Source organism: Channa argus, unplaced genomic scaffold (assembly GCF_033026475.1).
Source record: "Channa argus isolate prfri unplaced genomic scaffold, Channa argus male v1.0 Contig020, whole genome shotgun sequence".
In the NCBI taxonomy this organism is placed as follows: domain Eukaryota; kingdom Metazoa; phylum Chordata; class Actinopteri; order Anabantiformes; family Channidae; genus Channa; species Channa argus.
Genome location: NW_027125239.1, coordinates 201,402 through 225,302, shown reverse-complemented (window position 1 = coordinate 225,302; position 23,901 = coordinate 201,402). Strand labels below are relative to the sequence as shown.

At 42.0% G+C, this 23,901-nt stretch overlaps 25 pseudogenes; all 25 read right to left on the bottom strand.

Annotated features, from left to right (window-relative positions):
* Positions 1–283: 283 nt before the first annotated feature.
* Positions 284–402, bottom strand: LOC137114855 (5S ribosomal RNA; annotated as a pseudogene).
* An 853-nt stretch (positions 403–1,255) lies between these two features.
* LOC137115284 (5S ribosomal RNA) lies at positions 1,256–1,374 on the bottom strand (annotated as a pseudogene).
* An 856-nt stretch (positions 1,375–2,230) lies between these two features.
* LOC137114854 (5S ribosomal RNA) lies at positions 2,231–2,349 on the bottom strand (annotated as a pseudogene).
* Positions 2,350–3,205: 856 nt separating this feature from the next.
* LOC137114548 (5S ribosomal RNA) lies at positions 3,206–3,324 on the bottom strand (annotated as a pseudogene).
* An 853-nt stretch (positions 3,325–4,177) lies between these two features.
* Positions 4,178–4,296, bottom strand: LOC137114724 (5S ribosomal RNA; annotated as a pseudogene).
* Positions 4,297–5,149: 853 nt separating this feature from the next.
* Positions 5,150–5,268, bottom strand: LOC137114853 (5S ribosomal RNA; annotated as a pseudogene).
* An 857-nt stretch (positions 5,269–6,125) lies between these two features.
* Positions 6,126–6,244, bottom strand: LOC137115213 (5S ribosomal RNA; annotated as a pseudogene).
* An 857-nt stretch (positions 6,245–7,101) lies between these two features.
* Positions 7,102–7,220, bottom strand: LOC137115283 (5S ribosomal RNA; annotated as a pseudogene).
* Positions 7,221–8,073: 853 nt separating this feature from the next.
* On the bottom strand, positions 8,074–8,192 carry LOC137114851 (5S ribosomal RNA; annotated as a pseudogene).
* An 853-nt stretch (positions 8,193–9,045) lies between these two features.
* On the bottom strand, positions 9,046–9,164 carry LOC137114849 (5S ribosomal RNA; annotated as a pseudogene).
* An 856-nt stretch (positions 9,165–10,020) lies between these two features.
* LOC137114547 (5S ribosomal RNA) lies at positions 10,021–10,139 on the bottom strand (annotated as a pseudogene).
* An 853-nt stretch (positions 10,140–10,992) lies between these two features.
* On the bottom strand, positions 10,993–11,111 carry LOC137114848 (5S ribosomal RNA; annotated as a pseudogene).
* Positions 11,112–11,967: 856 nt separating this feature from the next.
* Positions 11,968–12,086, bottom strand: LOC137114672 (5S ribosomal RNA; annotated as a pseudogene).
* An 853-nt stretch (positions 12,087–12,939) lies between these two features.
* LOC137114847 (5S ribosomal RNA) lies at positions 12,940–13,058 on the bottom strand (annotated as a pseudogene).
* Positions 13,059–13,914: 856 nt separating this feature from the next.
* LOC137114846 (5S ribosomal RNA) lies at positions 13,915–14,033 on the bottom strand (annotated as a pseudogene).
* An 857-nt stretch (positions 14,034–14,890) lies between these two features.
* LOC137114622 (5S ribosomal RNA) lies at positions 14,891–15,009 on the bottom strand (annotated as a pseudogene).
* An 853-nt stretch (positions 15,010–15,862) lies between these two features.
* LOC137114637 (5S ribosomal RNA) lies at positions 15,863–15,981 on the bottom strand (annotated as a pseudogene).
* Positions 15,982–16,834: 853 nt separating this feature from the next.
* On the bottom strand, positions 16,835–16,953 carry LOC137114727 (5S ribosomal RNA; annotated as a pseudogene).
* An 853-nt stretch (positions 16,954–17,806) lies between these two features.
* On the bottom strand, positions 17,807–17,925 carry LOC137114845 (5S ribosomal RNA; annotated as a pseudogene).
* Positions 17,926–18,778: 853 nt separating this feature from the next.
* LOC137114844 (5S ribosomal RNA) lies at positions 18,779–18,897 on the bottom strand (annotated as a pseudogene).
* Positions 18,898–19,754: 857 nt separating this feature from the next.
* LOC137115173 (5S ribosomal RNA) lies at positions 19,755–19,873 on the bottom strand (annotated as a pseudogene).
* Positions 19,874–20,726: 853 nt separating this feature from the next.
* LOC137114843 (5S ribosomal RNA) lies at positions 20,727–20,845 on the bottom strand (annotated as a pseudogene).
* An 857-nt stretch (positions 20,846–21,702) lies between these two features.
* Positions 21,703–21,821, bottom strand: LOC137114842 (5S ribosomal RNA; annotated as a pseudogene).
* Positions 21,822–22,678: 857 nt separating this feature from the next.
* Positions 22,679–22,797, bottom strand: LOC137115281 (5S ribosomal RNA; annotated as a pseudogene).
* An 853-nt stretch (positions 22,798–23,650) lies between these two features.
* On the bottom strand, positions 23,651–23,769 carry LOC137114841 (5S ribosomal RNA; annotated as a pseudogene).
* Positions 23,770–23,901: the final 132 nt, after the last annotated feature.

The following is a 23,901-nucleotide window of genomic DNA, read 5'->3' as shown; positions in this document are numbered from 1 at the left end:
GTACTTTTAAAACTCCAGGAAGTGTAGGATGGACCAATCAGCTTCCTGTACTGCCCCCCAATCCGGCCAATCAGGCAGGGCACCTATAAGAACAAGAAAATAAAAACAACACATATGGCCAGGACCGTAACATGGTCTACTAGTAATGAAGCACGATGGTTGGCAAACCAATAAAGTAGCAAAACAGCAATGAAAGAACAAAATTTGATGAAAATATAGAACAATTTCTATGAATAAATAGGCAGTAACACCAGCTTGTGCTGCCCGTAAACCCAAGCAAAAAAGCTTACAGCACCTGGTATTCCCAGGCGGTCTTCCTACCAAGTACTAACCAGGCCCGGCTCTATTTGGCTGCCGAGATCGGACGAGATCGGGCGCTTAGAGAGCGGTGTGGCCGTAAGCTGCATTTGACATCATCAACAGCTCTTAAAAACGCTGGAGAAGCAGAATGCATGACACTTGCTAAGAAGAAGATAAATGTGGCAAAGTACAAAGTACTATAACTGTACTGGTCTGTTACGCCCCTGTCTAGGGGGTCAGGGTGCAACATACAAAGATAAATTAGCATGTTCCCTCTCCGATCCCCAAACCAAAATCCAGGATCGAGATGTTCCAACAGAATGACATTTATTTTAAACGAAAGAAAGTGACAAACAAAAAATGACACAACTCAGGGCGAACCAAGGCCAACATAATAAACAAAATAAGCCATTTCCCACAGAAAGTGCTAGCTAGCCTGATAGAAATAAACAAACCAAAAGACAGTCGCTAACCCTAACTCCCTAATGTGAAAACGGTCCAAAGAAAATGGCAGTTCACCCCTACAGATTTAATACTATTTACAAAATATACAATTTATAACAAAACCACGTCACAAAACCTAACAATTCAAAAATGCTAAATAAGGTTTGGAAACCAAGAACAGCAAACAGGTGCTGATGCCAGAAAGAGCCTCGCTAGCTGTTGGGAACCGTACTTTTAAAACTCCAGGAAGTGTAGGATGGACCAATCAGCTTCCTGTACTGCCCCCCAATCCGGCCAATCAGGCAGGGCACCTATAAGAAAAAGAAAATAAAAACAACACATATGGCCAGGACCGTAACATGGTCTACTAGTAATGAAGCACGATGGTTGGCAAACCAATAAAGTAGCAAAACAGCAATGAAAGAACAAAATTTGATGAAAATATAGAACAATTTCTATGAATAAATAGGCAGTAACACCAGCTTGTGCTGCCCGTAAACCCAAGCAAAAAAGCTTACAGCACCTGGTATTCCCAGGCGGTCTTCCTACCAAGTACTAACCAGGCCCGGCTCTATTTGGCTGCCGAGATCGGACGAGATCGGGCGCTTAGAGAGCGGTGGGGCCGTAAGCTGCATTTGACATCATCAACAGCTCTTAAAAACGCTGGAGAAGCAGAATGCATGACACTTGCTAAGAAGAAGATAAATGTGGCAAAGTACAAAGTACTATAACTGTACTGGTCTGTTACGCCCCTGTCTAGGAGGTCAGGGTACAACATACAAAGATAAATTAGGATGTTCCCTTTCCGGTCTCCAAACCATAATCCAGGATCGAGATGTTCCAACAGAATGATATTTATTTTAAACGAAAGAAAGTGTCAAACAAAACATGACACTACAACTCAGGGCGAACCAAGGCCAACATAATAAACAAAATAAGCCATTTCCCACAGAAAGTGCTAGCTAGCCTGATAGAAATAAACAAACCAAAAGACAGTCGCTAACCCTAACTCCCTAATGTGAAAACGGTCCAAAGAAAATGGCAGTTCACCCCTACAGATTTAATACTATTTACAAAATATACAATTTATAACAAAACCACGTCACAAAACCTAACAATTCAAAAATGCTAAATAAGGTTTGGAAACCAAGAACAGCAAACAGGTGCTGATGCCAGAAAGAGCCTCGCTTGCTGTTGGGAACCGTACTTTTAAAACTCCAGGAAGTGTAGGATGGACCAATCAGCTTCCTGTACTGCCCCCCAATCCGGCCAATCAGGCAGGGCACCTATAAGAACAAGAAAATAAAAACAACACATATGGCCAGGACCGTAACATGGTCTACTAGTAATGAAGCACGATGGTTGGCAAACCAATAAAGTAGCAAAACAGCAATGAAAGAACAAAATTTGATGAAAATATAGAACAATTTCTATGAATAAATAGGCAGTAACACCAGCTTGTGCTGCCCGTAAACCCAAGCAAAAAAGCTTACAGCACCTGGTATTCCCAGGCGGTCTTCCTACCAAGTACTAACCAGGCCCGGCTCTATTTGGCTGCCGAGATCGGACGAGATCGGGCGCTTAGAGAGCGGTGTGGCCGTAAGCTGCATTTGACATCATCAACAGCTCTTAAAAACGCTGGAGAAGCAGAATGCATGACACTTGCTAAGAAGAAGATAAATGTGGCAAAGTACAAAGTACTATAACTGTACTGGTCTGTTACGCCCCTGTCTAGGAGGTCAGGGTACAACATACAAAGATAAATTAGGATGTTCCCTTTCCGGTCTCCAAACCATAATCCAGGATCGAGATGTTCCAACAGAATGATATTTATTTTAAACGAAAGAAAGTGTCAAACAAAACATGACACTACAACTCAGGGCGAACCAAGGCCAACATAATAAACAAAATAAGCCATTTCCCACAGAAAGTGCTAGCTAGCCTGATAGAAATAAACAAACCAAAAGACAGTCGCTAACCCTAACTCCCTAATGTGAAAACGGTCCAAAGAAAATGGCAGTTCACCCCTACAGATTTAATACTATTTACAAAATATACAATTTATAACAAAACCACGTCACAAAACCTAACAATTCAAAAATGCTAAATAAGGTTTGGAAACCAAGAACAGCAAACAGGTGCTGATGCCAGAAAGAGCCTCGCTTGCTGTTGGGAACCGTACTTTTAAAACTCCAGGAAGTGTAGGATGGACCAATCAGCTTCCTGTACTGCCCCCCAATCCGGCCAATCAGGCAGGGCACCTATAAGAACAAGAAAATAAAAACAACACATATGGCCAGGACCGTAACATGGTCTACTAGTAATGAAGCACGATGGTTGGCAAACCAATAAAGTAGCAAAACAGCAATGAAAGAACAAAATTTGATGAAAATATAGAACAATTTCTATGAATAAATAGGCAGTAACACCAGCTTGTGCTGCCCGTAAACCCAAGCAAAAAAGCTTACAGCACCTGGTATTCCCAGGCGGTCTTCCTACCAAGTACTAACCAGGCCCGGTTCTATTTGGCTGCCGAGATCGGACGAGATCGGGCGCTTAGAGAGCGGTGTGGCCGTAAGCTGCATTTGACATCATCAACAGCTCTTAAAAACGCTGGAGAAGCAGAATGCATGACACTTGCTAAGAAGAAGATAAATGTGGCAAAGTACAAAGTACTATAACTGTACTGGTCTGTTACGCCCCTGTCTAGGGGGTCAGGGTGCAACATACAAAGATAAATTAGCATGTTCCCTCTCCGATCCCCAAACCAAAATCCAGGATCGAGATGTTCCAACAGAATGATATTTATTTTAAACGAGAGAAAGTGACAAACAAAAAATGACACAACTCATGGCGAACCAAGGCCAACATAATAAACAAAATAAGCCATTTCCCACAGAAAGTGCTAGCTAGCCTGATAGAAATAAACAAACCAAAAGACAGTCGCTAACCCTAACTCCCTAATGTGAAAACGGTCCAAAGAAAATGGCAGTTCACCCCTACAGATTTAATACTATTTACAAAATATACAATTTATAACAAAACCACGTCACAAAACCTAAAAATTCAAAAATGCTAAATAAGGTTTGGAAACCAAGAACAGCAAACAGGTGCTGATGCCAGAAAGAGCCTCGCTTGCTGTTGGGAACCGTACTTTTAAAACTCCAGGAAGTGTAGGATGGACCAATCTGCTTCCTGTACTGCCCCCCAATCCGGCCAATCAGGCAGGGCACCTATAAGAACAAGAAAATAAAAACAACACATATGGCCAGGACCGTAACATGGTCTACTAGTAATGAAGCACGATGGTTGGCAAACCAATAAAGTAGCAAAACAGCAATGAAAGAACAAAATTTGATGAAAATATAGAACAATTTCTATGAATAAATAGGCAGTAACACCAGCTTGTGCTGCCCGTAAACCCAAGCAAAAAAGCTTACAGCACCTGGTATTCCCAGGCGGTCTTCCTACCAAGTACTAAGCAGGCTCGGCTCTATTTGGCTGCCGAGATCGGACGAGATCGAGCGCTTAGAGAGCGGTGGGGCCGTAAGCTGCATTTGACATCATCAACAGCTCTTAAAAACGCTGGAGAAGCAGAATGCATGACACTTGCTAAGAAGAAGATAAATGTGGCAAAGTACAAAGTACTATAACTGTACTGGTCTGTTACGCCCCTGTCTAGGGGGTCAGGGTGCAACATACAAAGATAAATTAGCATGTTCCCTCTCCGATCCCCAAACCAAAATCCAGGATCGAGATGTTCCAACAGAATGATATTTATTTTAAACGAAAGAAAGTGACAAACAAAAAATGACACAACTCATGGCGAACCAAGGCCAACATAATAAACAAAATAAGCCATTTCCCACAGAAAGTGCTAGCTAGCCTGATAGAAATAAACAAACCAAAAGACAGTCGCTAACCCTAACTCCCTAATGTGAAAACGGTCCAAAGAAAATGGCAGTTCACCCCTACAGATTTAATACTATTTACAAAATATACAATTTATAACAAAACCACGTCACAAAACCTAACAATTCAAAAATGCTAAATAAGGTTTGGAAACCAAGAACAGCAAACAGGTGCTGATGCCAGAAAGAGCCTCGCTTGCTGTTGGGAACCGTACTTTTAAAACTCCAGGAAGTGTAGGATGGACCAATCAGCTTCCTGTACTGCCCCCCAATCCGGCCAATCAGGCAGGGCACCTATAAGAACAAGAAAATAAAAACAACACATATGGCCAGGACCGTAACATGGTCTACTAGTAATGAAGCACGATGGTTGGCAAACCAATAAAGTAGCAAAACAGCAATGAAAGAACAAAATTTGATGAAAATATAGAACAATTTCTATGAATAAATAGGCAGTAACACCAGCTTGTGCTGCCCGTAAACCCAAGCAAAAAAGCTTACAGCACCTGGTATTCCCAGGCGGTCTTCCTACCAAGTACTAACCAGGCCCGGCTCTATTTGGCTGCCGAGATCGGACGAGATCGGGCGCTTAGAGAGCGGTGTGGCCGTAAGCTGCATTTGACATCATCAACAGCTCTTAAAAACGCTGGAGAAGCAGAATGCATGACACTTGCTAAGAAGAAGATAAATATGGCAAAGTACAAAGTACTATAACTGTAATGGTCTGTTACGCCCCTGTCTAGGGGGTCAGGGTGAAACATACAAAGATAAATTTGGATGTTCCCTCTCCGATCCTCAAACCAAAATCCAGGATTGAGATGTTCCAACAGAATGATATTTATTTTAAACGAAAGAAAGTGTCAAACAAAACATGACACTACAACTCATGGCGAACCAAGGCCAACATAATAAACAAAATAAGCCATTTCCCACAGAAAGTGTTAGCTAGCCTGATAAAAATAAACAAACCAAAAGATAGTCGCTAACCCTAACTCCCTAATGTGAAAACACTCCAAAGAAAATGGCAGTTCACCCCTACAGATTTAATACTATTTACAAAATATACAATTTATAAACAAAACCACGGCACAAAACCTAACAATTCAAAAATGCTAAATAAGGTTTGGAAACCAAGAAAAGCAAACAGGTGCTGCTGCCAGAAAGAGCCTCGCTAGCTGTTGGGAACCGTACTTTTAAAACTCCAGGAAGTGAAGGATGGACCAATCAGCTTCCTGTACTGCCCCCCAATCCGGCAGATAAGGCAGGGCACCTATAAGAACAACAAAATAAAAACAACACATATGGCCAGGACCGTAACATGGTCTACTAGTAATGAAGCACGATGGTTGACAAACCAATAAAGTAGCAAAACAGCAATGAAAGAACAAAATTTGATGAAAATATGGAACAATTTCTATGAATAAATAGGCAGTAACACCAGCTTGTGCTGCCCGTAAACCCAAGCAAAAAAACTTACAGCACCTGGTATTCCCAGGCGGTCTTCCTACCAAGTACTAACCAGGCCCGGCTCTATTTGGCTGCCGAGATCGGACGAGATCGGGCGCTTAGAGAGCGGTGTGGCCGTAAGCTGCATTTGACATCATCAACAGCTCCTAAAAACGCTGGAGAAGCAGAATGCATGACACTTGCTAAGAAGAAGATAAATGTGGCAAAGTACAAAGTACTATAACTGTACTGGTCTGTTACGCCGCTGTCTAGGGGGTCAGGGTGCAACATACAAAGATAAATTAGCATGTTCCCTCTCCGATCCCCAAACCAAAATCCAGGATCGAGATGTTCCAACAGAATGATATTTATTTTAAACGAAAGAAAGTGTCAAACAAAACATGACACTACAACTCAGGGCGAACCAAGGCCAACATAATAAACAAAATAAGCCATTTCCCACAGAAAGTGCTAGCTAGCCTGATAGAAATAAACAAACCAAAAGACAGTCGCTAACCCTAACTCCCTAATGTGAAAACACTCCAAAGAAAATGGCAGTTCACCCCTACAGATTTAATACTATTTACAAAATATACAATTTATAAACAAAACCACGGCACAAAACCTAACAATTCAAAAATGCTAAATAAGGTTTGGAAACCAAGAACAGCAAACAGGTGCTGATGCCAGAAAGAGCCTCGCTAGCTGTTGGGAACCGTACTTTTAAAACTCCAGGAAGTGTAGGATGGACCAATCAGCTTCCTGTACTGCCCCCCAATCCGGCCAATCAGGCAGGGCACCTATAAGAACAACAAAATAAAAACAACACATATGGCCAGGACCGTAACATGGTCTACTAGTAATGAAGCACGATGGTTGGCAAACCAATAAAGTAGCAAAACAGCAATGAAAGAACAAAATTTGATGAAAATATAGAACAATTTCTATGAATAAATAGGCAGTAACACCAGCTTGTGCTGCCCGTAAACCCAAGCAAAAAAGCTTACAGCACCTGGTATTCCCAGGCGGTCTTCCTACCAAGTACTAACCAGGCCCGGCTCTATTTGGCTGCCGAGATCGGACGAGATCGGGCGCTTAGAGAGCGGTGGGGCCGTAAGCTGCATTTGACATCATCAACAGCTCTTAAAAACGCTGGAGAAGCAGAATGCATGACACTTGCTAAGAAGAAGATAAATGTGGCAAAGTACAAAGTACTATAACTGTACTGGTCTGTTACGCCCCTGTCTAGGGGGTCAGGGTGCAACATACAAAGATAAATTAGCATGTTCCCTCTCCGATCCCCAAACCAAAATCCAGGATCGAGATGTTCCAACAGAATGATATTTATTTTAAACGAAAGAAAGTGACAAACAAAAAATGACACAACTCAGGGCGAACCAAGGCCAACATAATAAACAAAATAAGCCATTTCCCACAGAAAGTGCTAGCTAGCCTGATAGAAATAAACAAACCAAAAGACAGTCGCTAACCCTAACTCCCTAATGTGAAAACGGTCCAAAGAAAATGGCAGTTCACCCCTACAGATTTAATACTATTTACAAAATATACAATTTATAACAAAACCACGTCACAAAACCTAACAATTCAAAAATGCTAAATAAGGTTTGGAAACCAAGAACAGCAAACAGGTGCTGATGCCAGAAAGAGCCTCGCTTGCTGTTGGGAACCGTACTTTTAAAACTCCAGGAAGTGTAGGATGGACCAATCAGCTTCCTGTACTGCCCCCCAATCCGGCCAATCAGGCAGGGCACCTATAAGAACAAGAAAATAAAAACAACACATATGGCCAGGACCGTAACATGGTCTACTAGTAATGAAGCACGATGGTTGGCAAACCAATAAAGTAGCAAAACAGCAATGAAAGAACAAAATTTGATGAAAATATAGAACAATTTCTATGAATAAATAGGCAGTAACACCAGCTTGTGCTGCCCGTAAACCCAAGCAAAAAAGCTTACAGCACCTGGTATTCCCAGGCGGTCTTCCTACCAAGTACTAACCAGGCCCGGCTCTATTTGGCTGCCGAGATCGGACGAGATCGGGCGCTTAGAGAGCGGTGTGGCCGTAAGCTGCATTTGACATCATCAACAGCTCTTAAAAACGCTAGAGAAGCAGAATGCATGACACTTACTAAGAAGAAGATAAATGTGGCAAAGTACAAAGTACTATAACTGTACTGGTCTGTTACACCCCTGTCTAGGGGGTCAGGGTGCAACATACAAAGATAAATTAGCATGTTCCCTCTCCGATCCCCAAACCAAAATCCAGGATCGAGATGTTCCAACAGAATGATATTTATTTTAAACGAAAGAAAGTGACAAACAAAAAATGACACAACTCAGGGCGAACCAAGGCCAACATAATAAACAAAATAAGCCATTTCCCACAGAAAGTGCTAGCTAGCCTGATAGAAATAAACAAACCAAAAGACAGTCGCTAACCTTAACTCCCTAATGTGAAAACGGTCCAAAGAAAATGGCAGTTCACCCCTACAGATTTAATACTATTTACAAAATATACAATTTATAACAAAACCACGTCACAAAACCTAACAATTCAAAAATGCTAAATAAGGTTTGGAAACCAAGAACAGCAAACAGGTGCTGATGCCAGAAAGAGCCTCGCTTGCTGTTGGGAACCGTACTTTTAAAACTCCAGGAAGTGTAGGATGGACCAATCAGCTTCCTGTACTGCCCCCCAATCCGGCCAATCAGGCAGGGCACCTATAAGAACAAGAAAATAAAAACAACACATATGGCCAGGACCGTAACATGGTCTACTAGTAATGAAGCACGATGGTTGGCAAACCAATAAAGTAGCAAAACAGCAATGAAAGAACAAAATTTGATGAAAATATAGAACAATTTCTATGAATAAATAGGCAGTAACACCAGCTTGTGCTGCCCGTAAACCCAAGCAAAAAAGCTTACAGCACCTGGTATTCCCAGGCGGTCTTCCTACCAAGTACTAACCAGGCCCGGCTCTATTTGGCTGCCGAGATCGGACGAGATCGGGCGCTTAGAGAGCGGTGTGGCCGTAAGCTGCATTTGACATCATCAACAGCTCTTAAAAACGCTGGAGAAGCAGAATGCATGACACTTGCTAAGAAGAAGATAAATGTGGCAAAGTACAAAGTACTATAACTGTACTGGTCTGTTACGCCCCTGTCTAGGGGGTCAGGGTGCAACATACAAAGATAAATTAGGATGTTCCCTCTCCGGTCTCCAAACCATAATCCAGGATCGAGATGTTCCAACAGAATGATATTTATTTTAAACGAAAGAAAGTGTCAAACAAAACATGACACTACAACTCAGGGCGAACCAAGGCCAACATAATAAACAAAATAAGCCATTTCCCACAGAAAGTGCTAGCTAGCCTGATAGAAATAAACAAACCAAAAGACAGTCGCTAACCCTAACTCCCTAATGTGAAAACGGTCCAAAGAAAATGGCAGTTCACCCCTACAGATTTAATACTATTTACAAAATATACAATTTATAACAAAACCACGTCACAAAACCTAACAATTCAAAAATGCTAAATAAGGTTTGGAAACCAAGAACAGCAAACAGGTGCTGATGCCAGAAAGAGCCTCGCTTGCTGTTGGGAACCGTACTTTTAAAACTCCAGGAAGTGTAGGATGGACCAATCAGCTTCCTGTACTGCCCCCCAATCCGGCCAATCAGGCAGGGCACCTATAAGAACAAGAAAATAAAAACAACACATATGGCCAGGACCGTAACATGGTCTACTAGTAATGAAGCACGATGGTTGGCAAACCAATAAAGTAGCAAAACAGCAATGAAAGAACAAAATTTGATGAAAATATAGAACAATTTCTATGAATAAATAGGCAGTAACACCAGCTTGTGCTGCCCGTAAACCCAAGCAAAAAAGCTTACAGCACCTGGTATTCCCAGGCGGTCTTCCTACCAAGTACTAACCAGGCCCGGTTCTATTTGGCTGCCGAGATCGGACGAGATCGGGCGCTTAGAGAGCGGTGTGGCCGTAAGCTGCATTTGACATCATCAACAGCTCTTAAAAACGCTGGAGAAGCAGAATGCATGACACTTGCTAAGAAGAAGATAAATGTGGCAAAGTACAAAGTACTATAACTGTACTGGTCTTTTACGCCCCTGTCTAGGGGGTCAGGGTGCAACATACAAAGATAAATTAGCATGTTCCCTCTCCGATCCCCAAACCAAAATCCAGGATCGAGATGTTCCAACAGAATGATATTTATTTTAAACGAAAGAAAGTGACAAACAAAAAATGACACAACTCAGGGCGAACCAAGGCCAACATAATAAACAAAATAAGCCATTTCCCACAGAAAGTGCTAGCTAGCCTGATAGAAATAAACAAACCAAAAGACAGTCGCTAACCCTAACTCCCTAATGTGAAAACGGTCCAAAGAAAATGGCAGTTCACCCCTACAGATTTAATACTATTTACAAAATATACAATTTATAACAAAACCACGTCACAAAACCTAACAATTCAAAAATGCTAAATACGGTTTGGAAACCAAGAACAGCAAACAGGTGCTGATGCCAGAAAGAGCCTCGCTTGCTGTTGGGAACCGTACTTTTAAAACTCCAGGAAGTGTAGGATGGACCAATCAGCTTCCTGTACTGCCCCCCAATCCGGCCAATCAGGCAGGGCACCTATAAGAACAAGAAAATAAAAACAACACATATGGCCAGGACCGTAACATGGTCTACTAGTAATGAAGCACGATGGTTGGCAAACCAATAAAGTAGCAAAACAGCAATGAAAGAACAAAATTTGATGAAAATATAGAACAATTTCTATGAATAAATAGGCAGTAACACCAGCTTGTGCTGCCCGTAAACCCAAGCAAAAAAGCTTACAGCACCTGGTATTCCCAGGCGGTCTTCCTACCAAGTACTAACCAGGCCCGGCTCTATTTGGCTGCCGAGATCGGACGAGATCGGGCGCTTAGAGAGCGGTGTGGCCGTAAGCTGCATTTGACATCATCAACAGCTCTTAAAAACGCTGGAGAAGCAGAATGCATGACACTTGCTAAGAAGAAGATAAATGTGGCAAAGTACAAAGTACTATAACTGTACTGGTCTGTTACGCCCCTGTCTAGGGGGTCAGGGTGCAACATACAAAGATAAATTAGGATGTTCCCTCTCCGGTCTCCAAACCATAATCCAGGATCGAGATGTTCCAACAGAATGATATTTATTTTAAACGAAAGAAAGTGTCAAACAAAACATGACACTACAACTCAGGGCGAACCAAGGCCAACATAATAAACAAAATAAGCCATTTCCCACAGAAAGTGCTAGCTAGCCTGATAGAAATAAACAAACCAAAAGACAGTCGCTAACCCTAACTCCCTAATGTGAAAACGGTCCAAAGAAAATGGCAGTTCACCCCTACAGATTTAATACTATTTACAAAATATACAATTTATAACAAAACCACGTCACAAAACCTAACAATTCAAAAATGCTAAATAAGGTTTGGAAACCAAGAACAGCAAACAGGTGCTGATGCCAGAAAGAGCCTCGCTTGCTGTTGGGAACCGTACTTTTAAAACTCCAGGAAGTGTAGGATGGACCAATCAGCTTCCTGTACTGCCCCCCAATCCGGCCAATCAGGCAGGGCACCTATAAGAACAAGAAAATAAAAACAACACATATGGCCAGGACCGTAACATGGTCTACTAGTAATGAAGCACGATGGTTGGCAAACCAATAAAGTAGCAAAACAGCAATGAAAGAACAAAATTTGATGAAAATATAGAACAATTTCTATGAATAAATAGGCAGTAACACCAGCTTGTGCTGCCCGTAAACCCAAGCAAAAAAGCTTACAGCACCTGGTATTCCCAGGCAGTCTTCCTACCAAGTACTAACCAGGCCCGGTTCTATTTGGCTGCCGAGATCGGACGAGATCGGGCGCTTAGAGAGCGGTGTGGCCGTAAGCTGCATTTGACATCATCAACAGCTCTTAAAAACGCTGGAGAAGCAGAATGCATGACACTTGCTAAGAAGAAGATAAATGTGGCAAAGTACAAAGTACTATAACTGTACTGGTCTGTTACGCCCCTGTCTAGGGGGTCAGGGTGCAACATACAAAGATAAATTAGCATGTTCCCTCTCCGATCCCCAAACCAAAATCCAGGATCGAGATGTTCCAACAGAATGATATTTATTTTAAACGAGAGAAAGTGACAAACAAAAAATGACACAACTCATGGCGAACCAAGGCCAACATAATAAACAAAATAAGCCATTTCCCACAGAAAGTGCTAGCTAGCCTGATAGAAATAAACAAACCAAAAGACAGTCGCTAACCCTAACTCCCTAATGTGAAAACGGTCCAAAGAAAATGGCAGTTCACCCCTACAGATTTAATACTATTTACAAAATATACAATTTATAACAAAACCACGTCACAAAACCTAACAATTCAAAAATGCTAAATAAGGTTTGGAAACCAAGAACAGCAAACAGGTGCTGATGCCAGAAAGAGCCTCGCTTGCTGTTGGGAACCGTACTTTTAAAACTCCAGGAAGTGTAGGATGGACCAATCAGCTTCCTGTACTGCCCCCCAATCCGGCCAATCAGGCAGGGCACCTATAAGAACAAGAAAATAAAAACAACACATATGGCCAGGACCGTAACATGGTCTACTAGTAATGAAGCACGATGGTTGGCAAACCAATAAAGTAGCAAAACAGCAATGAAAGAACAAAATTTGATGAAAATATAGAACAATTTCTATGAATAAATAGGCAGTAACACCAGCTTGTGCTGCCCGTAAACCCAAGCAAAAAAGCTTACAGCACCTGGTATTCCCAGGCGGTCTTCCTACCAAGTACTAACCAGGCCCGGCTCTATTTGGCTGCCGAGATCGGACGAGATCGGGCGCTTAGAGAGCGGTGTGGCCGTAAGCTGCATTTGACATCATCAACAGCTCTTAAAAACGCTGGAGAAGCAGAATGCATGACACTTGCTAAGAAGAAGATAAATGTGGCAAAGTACAAAGTACTATAACTGTACTGGTCTGTTACGCCCCTGTCTAGGGGGTCAGGGTGCAACATACAAAGATAAATTAGGATGTTCCCTCTCCGGTCTCCAAACCATAATCCAGGATCGAGATGTTCCAACAGAATGATATTTATTTTAAACGAAAGAAAGTGTCAAACAAAACATGACACTACAACTCAGGGCGAACCAAGGCCAACATAATAAACAAAATAAGCCATTTCCCACAGAAAGTGCTAGCTAGCCTGATAGAAATAAACAAACCAAAAGACAGTCGCTAACCCTAACTCCCTAATGTGAAAACGGTCCAAAGAAAATGGCAGTTCACCCCTACAGATTTAATACTATTTACAAAATATACAATTTATAACAAAACCACGTCACAAAACCTAACAATTCAAAAATGCTAAATAAGGTTTGGAAACCAAGAACAGCAAACAGGTGCTGATGCCAGAAAGAGCCTCGCTTGCTGTTGGGAACCGTACTTTTAAAACTCCAGGAAGTGTAGGATGGACCAATCAGCTTCCTGTACTGCCCCCCAATCCGGCCAATCAGGCAGGGCACCTATAAGAACAAGAAAATAAAAACAACACATATGGCCAGGACCGTAACATGGTCTACTAGTAATGAAGCACGATGGTTGGCAAACCAATAAAGTAGCAAAACAGCAATGAAAGAACAAAATTTGATGAAAATATAGAACAATTTCTATGAATAAATAGGCAGTAACACCAGCTTGTGCTGCCCGTAAACCCAAGCAAAAAAGCTTACAGCACCTGGTATTCCCAGGCGGTCTTCCTACCAAGTACTAACCAGGCCCGGCTCTATTTGGCTGCCGAGATCGGACGAGATCGGGCGCTTAGAGAGCGGTGTGGCCGTAAGCTGCATTTGACATCATCAACAGCTCTTAAAAACGCTGGAGAAGCAGAATGCATGACACTTGCTAAGAAGAAGATAAATGTGGCAAAGTACAAAGTACTATAACTGTACTGGTCTGTTACGCCCCTGTCTAGGGGGTCAGGGTGCAACATACAAAGATAAATTAGGATGTTCCCTCTCCGGTCTCCAAACCATAATCCAGGATCGAGATGTTCCAACAGAATGATATTTATTTTAAACGAAAGAAAGTGTCAAACAAAACATGACACTACAACTCAGGGCGAACCAAGGCCAACATAATAAACAAAATAAGCCATTTCCCACAGAAAGTGCTAGCTAGCCTGATAGAAATAAACAAACCAAAAGACAGTCGCTAACCATAACTCCCTAATGTGAAAACAGTCCAAAGAAAATGGCAGTTCACCCCTACAGATTTAATACTATTTACAAAATATACAATTTATAAACAAAACCACGGCACAAAACCTAACAATTCAAAAATGCTAAATAAGGTTTGGAAACCAAGAACAGCAAACAGGTGCTGATGCCAGAAAGAGCCTCGCTAGCTGTTGGGAACCGTACTTTTAAAACTCCAGGAAGTGTAGGATGGACCAATCAGCTTCCTGTACTGCCCCCCAATCCGGCCAATCAGGCAGGGCACCTATAAGAAAAAGAAAATAAAAACAACACATATGGCCAGGACCGTAACATGGTCTACTAGTAATGAAGCACGATGGTTGGCAAACCAATAAAGTAGCAAAACAGCAATGAAAGAACAAAATTTGATGAAAATATAGAACAATTTCTATGAATAAATAGGCAGTAACACCAGCTTGTGCTGCCCGTAAACCCAAGCAAAAAAGCTTACAGCACCTGGTATTCCCAGGCGGTCTTCCTACCAAGTACTAACCAGGCCCGGCTCTATTTGGCTGCCGAGATTGGACGAGATCGGGCGCTTAGAGAGCGGTGTGGCCGTAAGCTGCATTTGACATCATCAACAGCTCTTAAAAACGCTAGAGAAGCAGAATGCATGACACTTGCTAAGAAGAAGATAAATGTGGCAAAGTACAAAGTACTATAACTGTACTGGTCTGTTACGCCCCTGTCTAGGGGGTCAGGGTGCAACATACAAAGATAAATTAGCATGTTCCCTCTCCGATCCCCAAACCAAAATCCAGGATCGAGATGTTCCAACAGAATGATATTTATTTTAAACGAAAGAAAGTGACAAACAAAAAATGACACAACTCATGGCGAACCAAGGCCAACATAATAAACAAAATAAGCCATTTCCCACAGAAAGTGCTAGCTAGCCTGATAGAAATAAACAAACCAAAAGACAGTCGCTAACCCTAACTCCCTAATGTGAAAACGGTCCAAAGAAAATGGCAGTTCACCCCTACAGATTTAATACTATTTACAAAATATACAATTTATAACAAAACCACGTCACAAAACCTAACAATTCAAAAATGCTAAATAAGGTTTGGAAACCAAGAACAGCAAACAGGTGCTGATGCCAGAAAGAGCCTCGCTAGCTGTTGGGAACCGTACTTTTAAAACTCCAGGAAGTGTAGGATGGACCAATCAGCTTCCTGTACTGCCCCCCAATCCGGCCAATCAGGCAGGGCACCTATAAGAACAACAAAATAAAAACAACACATATGGCCAGGACCGTAACATGGTCTACTAGTAATGAAGCACGATGGTTGGCAAACCAATAAAGTAGCAAAACAGCAATGAAAGAACAAAATTTGATGAAAATATAGAACAATTTCTATGAATAAATAGGCAGTAACACCAGCTTGTGCTGCCCGTAAACCCAAGCAAAAAAGCTTACAGCACCTGGTATTCCCAGGCGGTCTTCCTACCAAGTACTAACCAGGCCCGGCTCTATTTGGCTGCCGAGATCGGACGAGATCGGGCACTTAGAGAGCGGTGGGGCCGTAAGCTGCATTTGACATCATCAACAGCTCTTAAAAACGCTGGAGAAGCAGAATGCATGACACTTGCTAAGAAGAAGATAAATGTGGCAAAGTACAAAGTACTATAACTGTACTGGTCTGTTACGCCCCTGTCTAGGGGGTCAGGGTGCAACATACAAAGATAAATTAGCATGTTCCCTCTCCGATCCCCAAACCAAAATCCAGGATCGAGATGTTCCAACAGAATGATATTTATTTTAAACGAAAGAAAGTGACAAACAAAAAATGACACAACTCATGGCGAACCAAGGCCAACATAATAAACAAAATAAGCCATTTCCCACAGAAAGTGCTAGCTAGCCTGATAGAAATAAACAAACCAAAAGACAGTCGCTAACCCTAACTCCCTAATGTGAAAACGGTCCAAAGAAAATGGCAGTTCACCCCTACAGATTTAATACTATTTACAAAATATACAATTTATAACAAAACCACGTCACAAAACCTAACAATTCAAAAATGCTAAATAAGGTTAGGAAACCAAGAACAGCAAACAGGTGCTGATGCCAGAAAGAGCCTCGCTTGCTGTTGGGAACCGTACTTTTAAAACTCCAGGAAGTGTAGGATGGACCAATCAGCTTCCTGTACTGCCCCCCAATCCGGCCAATCAGGCAGGGCACCTATAAGAACAAGAAAATAAAAACAACACATATGGCCAGGACCGTAACATGGTCTACTAGTAATGAAGCACGATGGTTGGCAAACCAATAAAGTAGCAAAACAGCAATGAAAGAACAAAATTTGATGAAAATATAGAACAATTTCTATGAATAAATAGGCAGTAACACCAGCTTGTGCTGCCCGTAAACCTAAGCAAAAAAGCTTACAGCACCTGGTATTCCCAGGCGGTCTTTCTACCAAGTACTAACCAGGCTCGGCTCTATTTGGCTGCCGAGATCGGACGAGATCGAGCGCTTAGAGAGCGGTGGGGCCGTAAGCTGCATTTGACATCATCAACAGCTCTTAAAAACGCTGGAGAAGCAGAATGCATGACACTTGCTAAGAAGAAGATAAATGTGGCAAAGTACAAAGTACTATAACTGTACTGGTCTGTTACGCCCCTGTCTAGGGGGTCAGGGTGCAACATACAAAGATAAATTAGCATGTTCCCTCTCCGATCCCCAAACCAAAATCCAGGATCGAGATGTTCCAACAGAATGATATTTATTTTAAACGAAAGAAAGTGACAAACAAAAAATGACACAACTCATGGCGAACCAAGGCCAACATAATAAACAAAATAAGCCATTTCCCACAGAAAGTGCTAGCTAGCCTGATAGAAATAAACAAACCAAAAGACAGTCGCTAACCCTAACTCCCTAATGTGAAAACGGTCCAAAGAAAATGGCAGTTCACCCCTACAGATTTAATACTATTTACAAAATATACAATTTATAACAAAACCACGTCACAAAACCTAACAATTCAAAAATGCTAAATAAGGTTTGGAAACCAAGAACAGCAAACAGGTGCTGATGCCAGAAAGAGCCTCGCTTGCTGTTGGGAACCGTACTTTTAAAACTCCAGGAAGTGTAGGATGGACCAATCAGCTTCCTGTACTGCCCCCCAATCTGGCCAATCAGGCAGGGCACCTATAAGAACAAGAAAATAAAAACAACACATATGGCCAGGACCGTAACATGGTCTACTAGTAATGAAGCACGATGGTTGGCAAACCAATAAAGTAGCAAAACAGCAATGAAAGAACAAAATTTGATGAAAATATAGAACAATTTCTATGAATAAATAGGCAGTAACACCAGCTTGTGCTGCCCGTAAACCCAAGCAAAAAAGCTTACAGCACCTGGTATTCCCAGGCGGTCTTCCTACCAAGTACTAACCAGGCCCGGCTCTATTTGGCTGCCGAGATCGGACGAGATCGGGCGCTTAGAGAGCGGTGTGGCCGTAAGCTGCATTTGACATCATCAACAGCTCTTAAAAACGCTGGAGAAGCAGAATGCATGACACTTGCTAAGAAGAAGATAAATATGGCAAAGTACAAAGTACTATAACTGTACTGGTCTGTTACGCCCCTGTCTAGGGGGTCAGGGTGCAACATACAAAGATAAATTAGCATGTTCCCTCTCCGATCCCCAAACCAAAATCCAGGATCGAGATGTTCCAACAGAATGATATTTATTTTAAACGAAAGAAAGTGACAAACAAAAAATGACACAACTCAGGGCGAACCAAGGCCAACATAATAAACAAAATAAGCCATTTCCCACAGAAAGTGCTAGCTAGCCTGATAGAAATAAACAAACCAAAAGACAGTCGCTAACCCTAACTCCCTAATGTGAAAACGGTCCAAAGAAAATGGCAGTTCACCCCTACAGATTTAATACTATTTACAAAATATACAATTTATAACAAAACCACGTCACAAAACCTAACAATTCAAAAATGCTAAATAAGGTTTGGAAACCAAGAACAGCAAACAGGTGCTGATGCCAGAAAGAGCCTCGCTTGCTGTTGGGAACCGTACTTTTAAAACTCCAGGAAGTGTAGGATGGACCAATCAGCTTCCTGTACTGCCCCCCAATCCGGCCAATCAGGCAGGGCACCTATAAGAACAAGAAAATAAAAACAACACATATGGCCAGGACCGTAACATGGTCTACTAGTAATGAAGCACGATGGTTGGCAAACCAATAAAGTAGCAAAACAGCAATGAAAGAACAAAATTTGATGAAAATATAGAACAATTTCTATGAATAAATAGGCAGTAACACCAGCTTGTGCTGCCCGTAAACCCAAGCAAAAAAGCTTACAGCACCTGGTATTCCCAGGCGGTCTTCCTACCAAGTACTAACCAGGCCCGGCTCTATTTGGCTGCCGAGATCGGACGAGATCGGGCGCTTAGAGAGCGGTGTGGCCGTAAGCTGCATTTGACATCATCAACAGCTCTTAAAAACGCTGGAGAAGCAGAATGCATGACACTTGCTAAGAAGAAGATAAATGTGGCAAAGTACAAAGTACTATAACTGTACTGGTCTGTTACGCCCCTGTCTAGGGGGTCAGGGTGCAACATACAAAGATAAATTAGGATGTTCCCTCTCCGGTCTCCAAACCATAATCCAGGATCGAGATGTTCCAACAGAATGATATTTATTTTAAACGAAAGAAAGTGTCAAACAAAACATGACACTACAACTCAGGGCGAACCAAGGCCAACATAATAAACAAAATAAGCCATTTCCCACAGAAAGTGCTAGCTAGCCTGATAGAAATAAACAAACCAAAAGACAGTCGCTAACCATAACTCCCTAATGTGAAAACAGTCCAAAGAAAATGGCAGTTCACCCCTACAGATTTAATACTATTTACAAAATATACAATTTATAAACAAAACCACGGCACAAAACCTAACAATTCAAAAATGCTAAATAAGGTTTGGAAACCAAGAACAGCAAACAGGTGCTGATGCCAGAAAGAGCCTCGCTAGCTGTTGGGAACCGTACTTTTAAAACTCCAGGAAGTGTAGGATGGACCAATCAGCTTCCTGTACTGCCCCCCAATCCGGCCAATCAGGCAGGGCACCTATAAGAAAAAGAAAATAAAAACAACACATATGGCCAGGACCGTAACATGGTCTACTAGTAATGAAGCACGATGGTTGGCAAACCAATAAAGTAGCAAAACAGCAATGAAAGAACAAAATTTGATGAAAATATAGAACAATTTCTATGAATAAATAGGCAGTAACACCAGCTTGTGCTGCCCGTAAACCCAAGCAAAAAAGCTTACAGCACCTGGTATTCCCAGGCGGTCTTCCTACCAAGTACTAACCAGGCCCGGCTCTATTTGGCTGCCGAGATCGGACGAGATCGGGCGCTTAGAGAGCGGTTTGGCCGTAAGCTGCATTTGACATCATCAACAGCTCTTAAAAACGCTAGAGAAGCAGAATGCATGACACTTACTAAGAAGAAGATAAATGTGGCAAAGTACAAAGTACTATAACTGTACTGGTCTGTTACGCCCCTGTCTAGGGGGTCAGGGTGCAACATACAAAGATAAATTAGCATGTTCCCTCTCCGATCCCCAAACCAAAATCCAGGATCGAGATGTTCCAACAGAATGATATTTATTTTAAACGAAAGAAAGTGACAAACAAAAAATGACACAACTCATGGCGAACCAAGGCCAACATAATAAACAAAATAAGCCATTTCCCACAGAAAGTGCTAGCTAGCCTGATAGAAATAAACAAACCAAAAGACAGTCGCTAACCCTAACTCCCTAATGTGAAAAAGGTCCAAAGAAAATGGCAGTTCACCCCTACAGATTTAATACTATTTACAAAATATACAATTTATAACAAAACCACGTCACAAAACCTAACAATTCAAAAATGCTAAATAAGGTTTGGAAACCAAGAACAGCAAACAGGTGCTGATGCCAGAAAGAGCCTCGCTTGCTGTTGGGAACCGTACTTTTAAAACTCCAGGAAGTGTAGGATGGACCAATCAGCTTCCTGTACTGCCCCCCAATCCGGCCAATCAGGCAGGGCACCTATAAGAACAAGAAAATAAAAACAACACATATGGCCAGGACCGTAACATGGTCTACTAGTAATGAAGCACGATGGTTGGCAAACCAATAAAGTAGCAAAACAGCAATGAAAGAACAAAATTTGATGAAAATATAGAACAATTTCTATGAATAAATAGGCAGTAACACCAGCTTGTGCTGCCCGTAAACCCAAGCAAAAAAGCTTACAGCACCTGGTATTCCCAGGCGGTCTTCCTACCAAGTACTAACCAGGCCCGGCTCTATTTGGCTGCCGAGATCGGACGAGATCGGGCGCTTAGAGAGCGGTGTGGCCGTAAGCTGCATTTGACATCATCAACAGCTCTTAAAAACGCTGGAGAAGCAGAATGCATGACACTTGCTAAGAAGAAGATAAATGTGGCAAAGTACAAAGTACTATAACTGTACTGGTCTGTTACGCCCCTGTCTAGGGGGTCAGGGTGCAACATACAAACATAAATTAGCATGTTCCCTCTCCGATCCCCAAACCAAAATCCAGGATCGAGATGTTCCAACAGAATGATATTTATTTTAAACGAAAGAAAGTGTCAAACAAAACATGACACTACAACTCAGGGCGAACCAAGGCCAACATAATAAACAAAATAAGCCATTTCCCACAGAAAGTGCTAGCTAGCCTGATAGAAATAAACAAACCAAAAGACAGTCGCTAACCCTAACTCCCTAATGTGAAAACACTCCAAAGAAAATGGCAGTTCACCCCTACAGATTTAATACTATTTACAAAATATACAATTTATAAACAAAACCACGGCACAAAACCTAACAATTCAAAAATGCTAAATAAGGTTTGGAAACCAAGAACAGCAAACAGGTGCTGATGCCAGAAAGAGCCTCGCTAGCTGTTGGGAACCGTACTTTTAAAACTCCAGGAAGTGTAGGATGGACCAATCAGCTTCCTGTACTGCCCCCCAATCCGGCCAATCAGGCAGGGCACCTATAAGAACAACAAAATAAAAACAACACATATGGCCAGGACCGTAACATGGTCTACTAGTAATGAAGCACGATGGTTGGCAAACCAATAAAGTAGCAAAACAGCAATGAAAGAACAAAATTTGATGAAAATATAGAACAATTTCTATGAATAAATAGGCAGTAACACCAGCTTGTGCTGCCCGTAAACCCAAGCAAAAAAGCTTACAGCACCTGGTATTCCCAGGCGGTCTTCCTACCAAGTACTAACCAGGCCCGGCTCTATTTGGCTGCCGAGATCGGACGAGATCGGGCGCTTAGAGAGCGGTGTGGCCGTAAGCTGCATTTGACATCATCAACAGCTCTTAAAAACGCTAGAGAAGCAGAATGCATGACACTTACTAAGAAGAAGATAAATGTGGCAAAGTACAAAGTACTATAACTGTACTGGTCTGTTACGCCCCTGTCTAGGGGGTCAGGGTGCAACATACAAAGATAAATTAGCATGTTCCCTCTCCGATCACCAAACCAAAATCCAGGATCGAGATGTTCCAACAGAATGATATTTATTTTAAACGAAAGAAAGTGTCAAACAAAACATGACACTACAACTCAGGGCGAACCAAGGCCAACATAATAAACAAAATAAGCCATTTCCCACAGAAAGTGCTAGCTAGCCTGATAGAAATAAACAAACCAAAAGACAGTCGCTAACCCTAACTCCCTAATGTGAAAACACTCCAAAGAAAATGGCAGTTCACCCCTACAGATTTAATACTATTTACAAAATATACAATTTATAAACAAAACCACGGCACAAAACCTAACAATTCAAAAATGCTAAATAAGGTTTGGAAACCAAGAACAGCAAACAGGTGCTGATGCCAGAAAGAGCCTCGCTAGCTGTTGGGAACCGTACTTTTAAAACTCCAGGAAGTGTAGGATGGACCAATCAGCTTCCTGTACTGCCCCCCAATCCGGCCAATCAGGCAGGGCACCTATAAGAACAACAAAATAAAAACAACACATATGGCCAGGACCGTAACATGGTCTACTAGTAATGAAGCACGATGGTTGGCAAACCAATAAAGTAGCAAAACAGCAATGAAAGAACAAAATTTGATGAAAATATAGAACAATTTCTATGAATAAATAGGCAGTAACACCAGCTTGTGCTGCCCGTAAACCCAAGCAAAAAAGCTTACAGCACCTGGTATTCCCAGGCGGTCTTCCTACCAAGTACTAACCAGGCCCGGCTCTATTTGGCTGCCGAGATCGGACGAGATCGGGCGCTTAGAGAGCGGTGGGGCCGTAAGCTGCATTTGACATCATCAACAGCTCTTAAAAACGCTGGAGAAGCAGAATGCATGACACTTGCTAAGAAGAAGATAAATGTGGCAAAGTACAAAGTACTATAACTGTACTGGTCTGTTACGCCCCTGTCTAGGGGGTCAGGGTGCAACATACAAAGATAAATTAGCATGTTCCCTCTCCGATCCCCAAACCAAAATCCAGGATCGAGATGTTCCAACAGAATGATATTTATTTTAAACGAAAGAAAGTGACAAACAAAAAATGACACAACTCAGGGCGAACCAAGGCCAACATAATAAACAAAATAAGCCATTTCCCACAGAAAGTGCTAGCTAGCCTGATAGAAATAAACAAACCAAAAGACAGTCGCTAACCCTAACTCCCTAATGTGAAAACGGTCCAAAGAAAATGGCAGTTCACCCCTACAGATTTAATACTATTTACAAAATATACAATTTATAACAAAACCACGTCACAAAACCTAACAATTCAAAAATGCTAAATAAGGTTTGGAAACCAAGAACAGCAAACAGGTGCTGATGCCAGAAAGAGCCTCGCTTGCTGTTGGGAACCGTACTTTTAAAACTCCAGGAAGTGTAGGATGGACCAATCAGCTTCCTGTACTGCCCCCCAATCCGGCCAATCAGGCAGGGCACCTATAAGAACAAGAAAATAAAAACAACACATATGGCCAGGACCGTAACATGGTCTACTAGTAATGAAGCACGATGGTTGGCAAACCAATAAAGTAGCAAAACAGCAATGAAAGAACAAAATTTGATGAAAATATAGAACAATTTCTATGAATAAATAGGCAGTAACACCAGCTTGTGCTGCCCGTAAACCCAAGCAAAAAAGCTTACAGCACCTGGTATTCCCAGGCGGTCTTCCTACCAAGTACTAACCAGGCCCGGCTCTATTTGGCTGCCGAGATCGGACGAGATCGGGCGCTTAGAGAGCGGTGTGGCCGTAAGCTGCATTTGACATCATCAACAGCTCTTAAAAACGCTGGAGAAGCAGAATGCATGACACTTGCTAAGAAGAAGATAAATGTGGCAAAGTACAAAGTACTATAACTGTACTGGTCTGTTACGCCCCTGTCTAGGG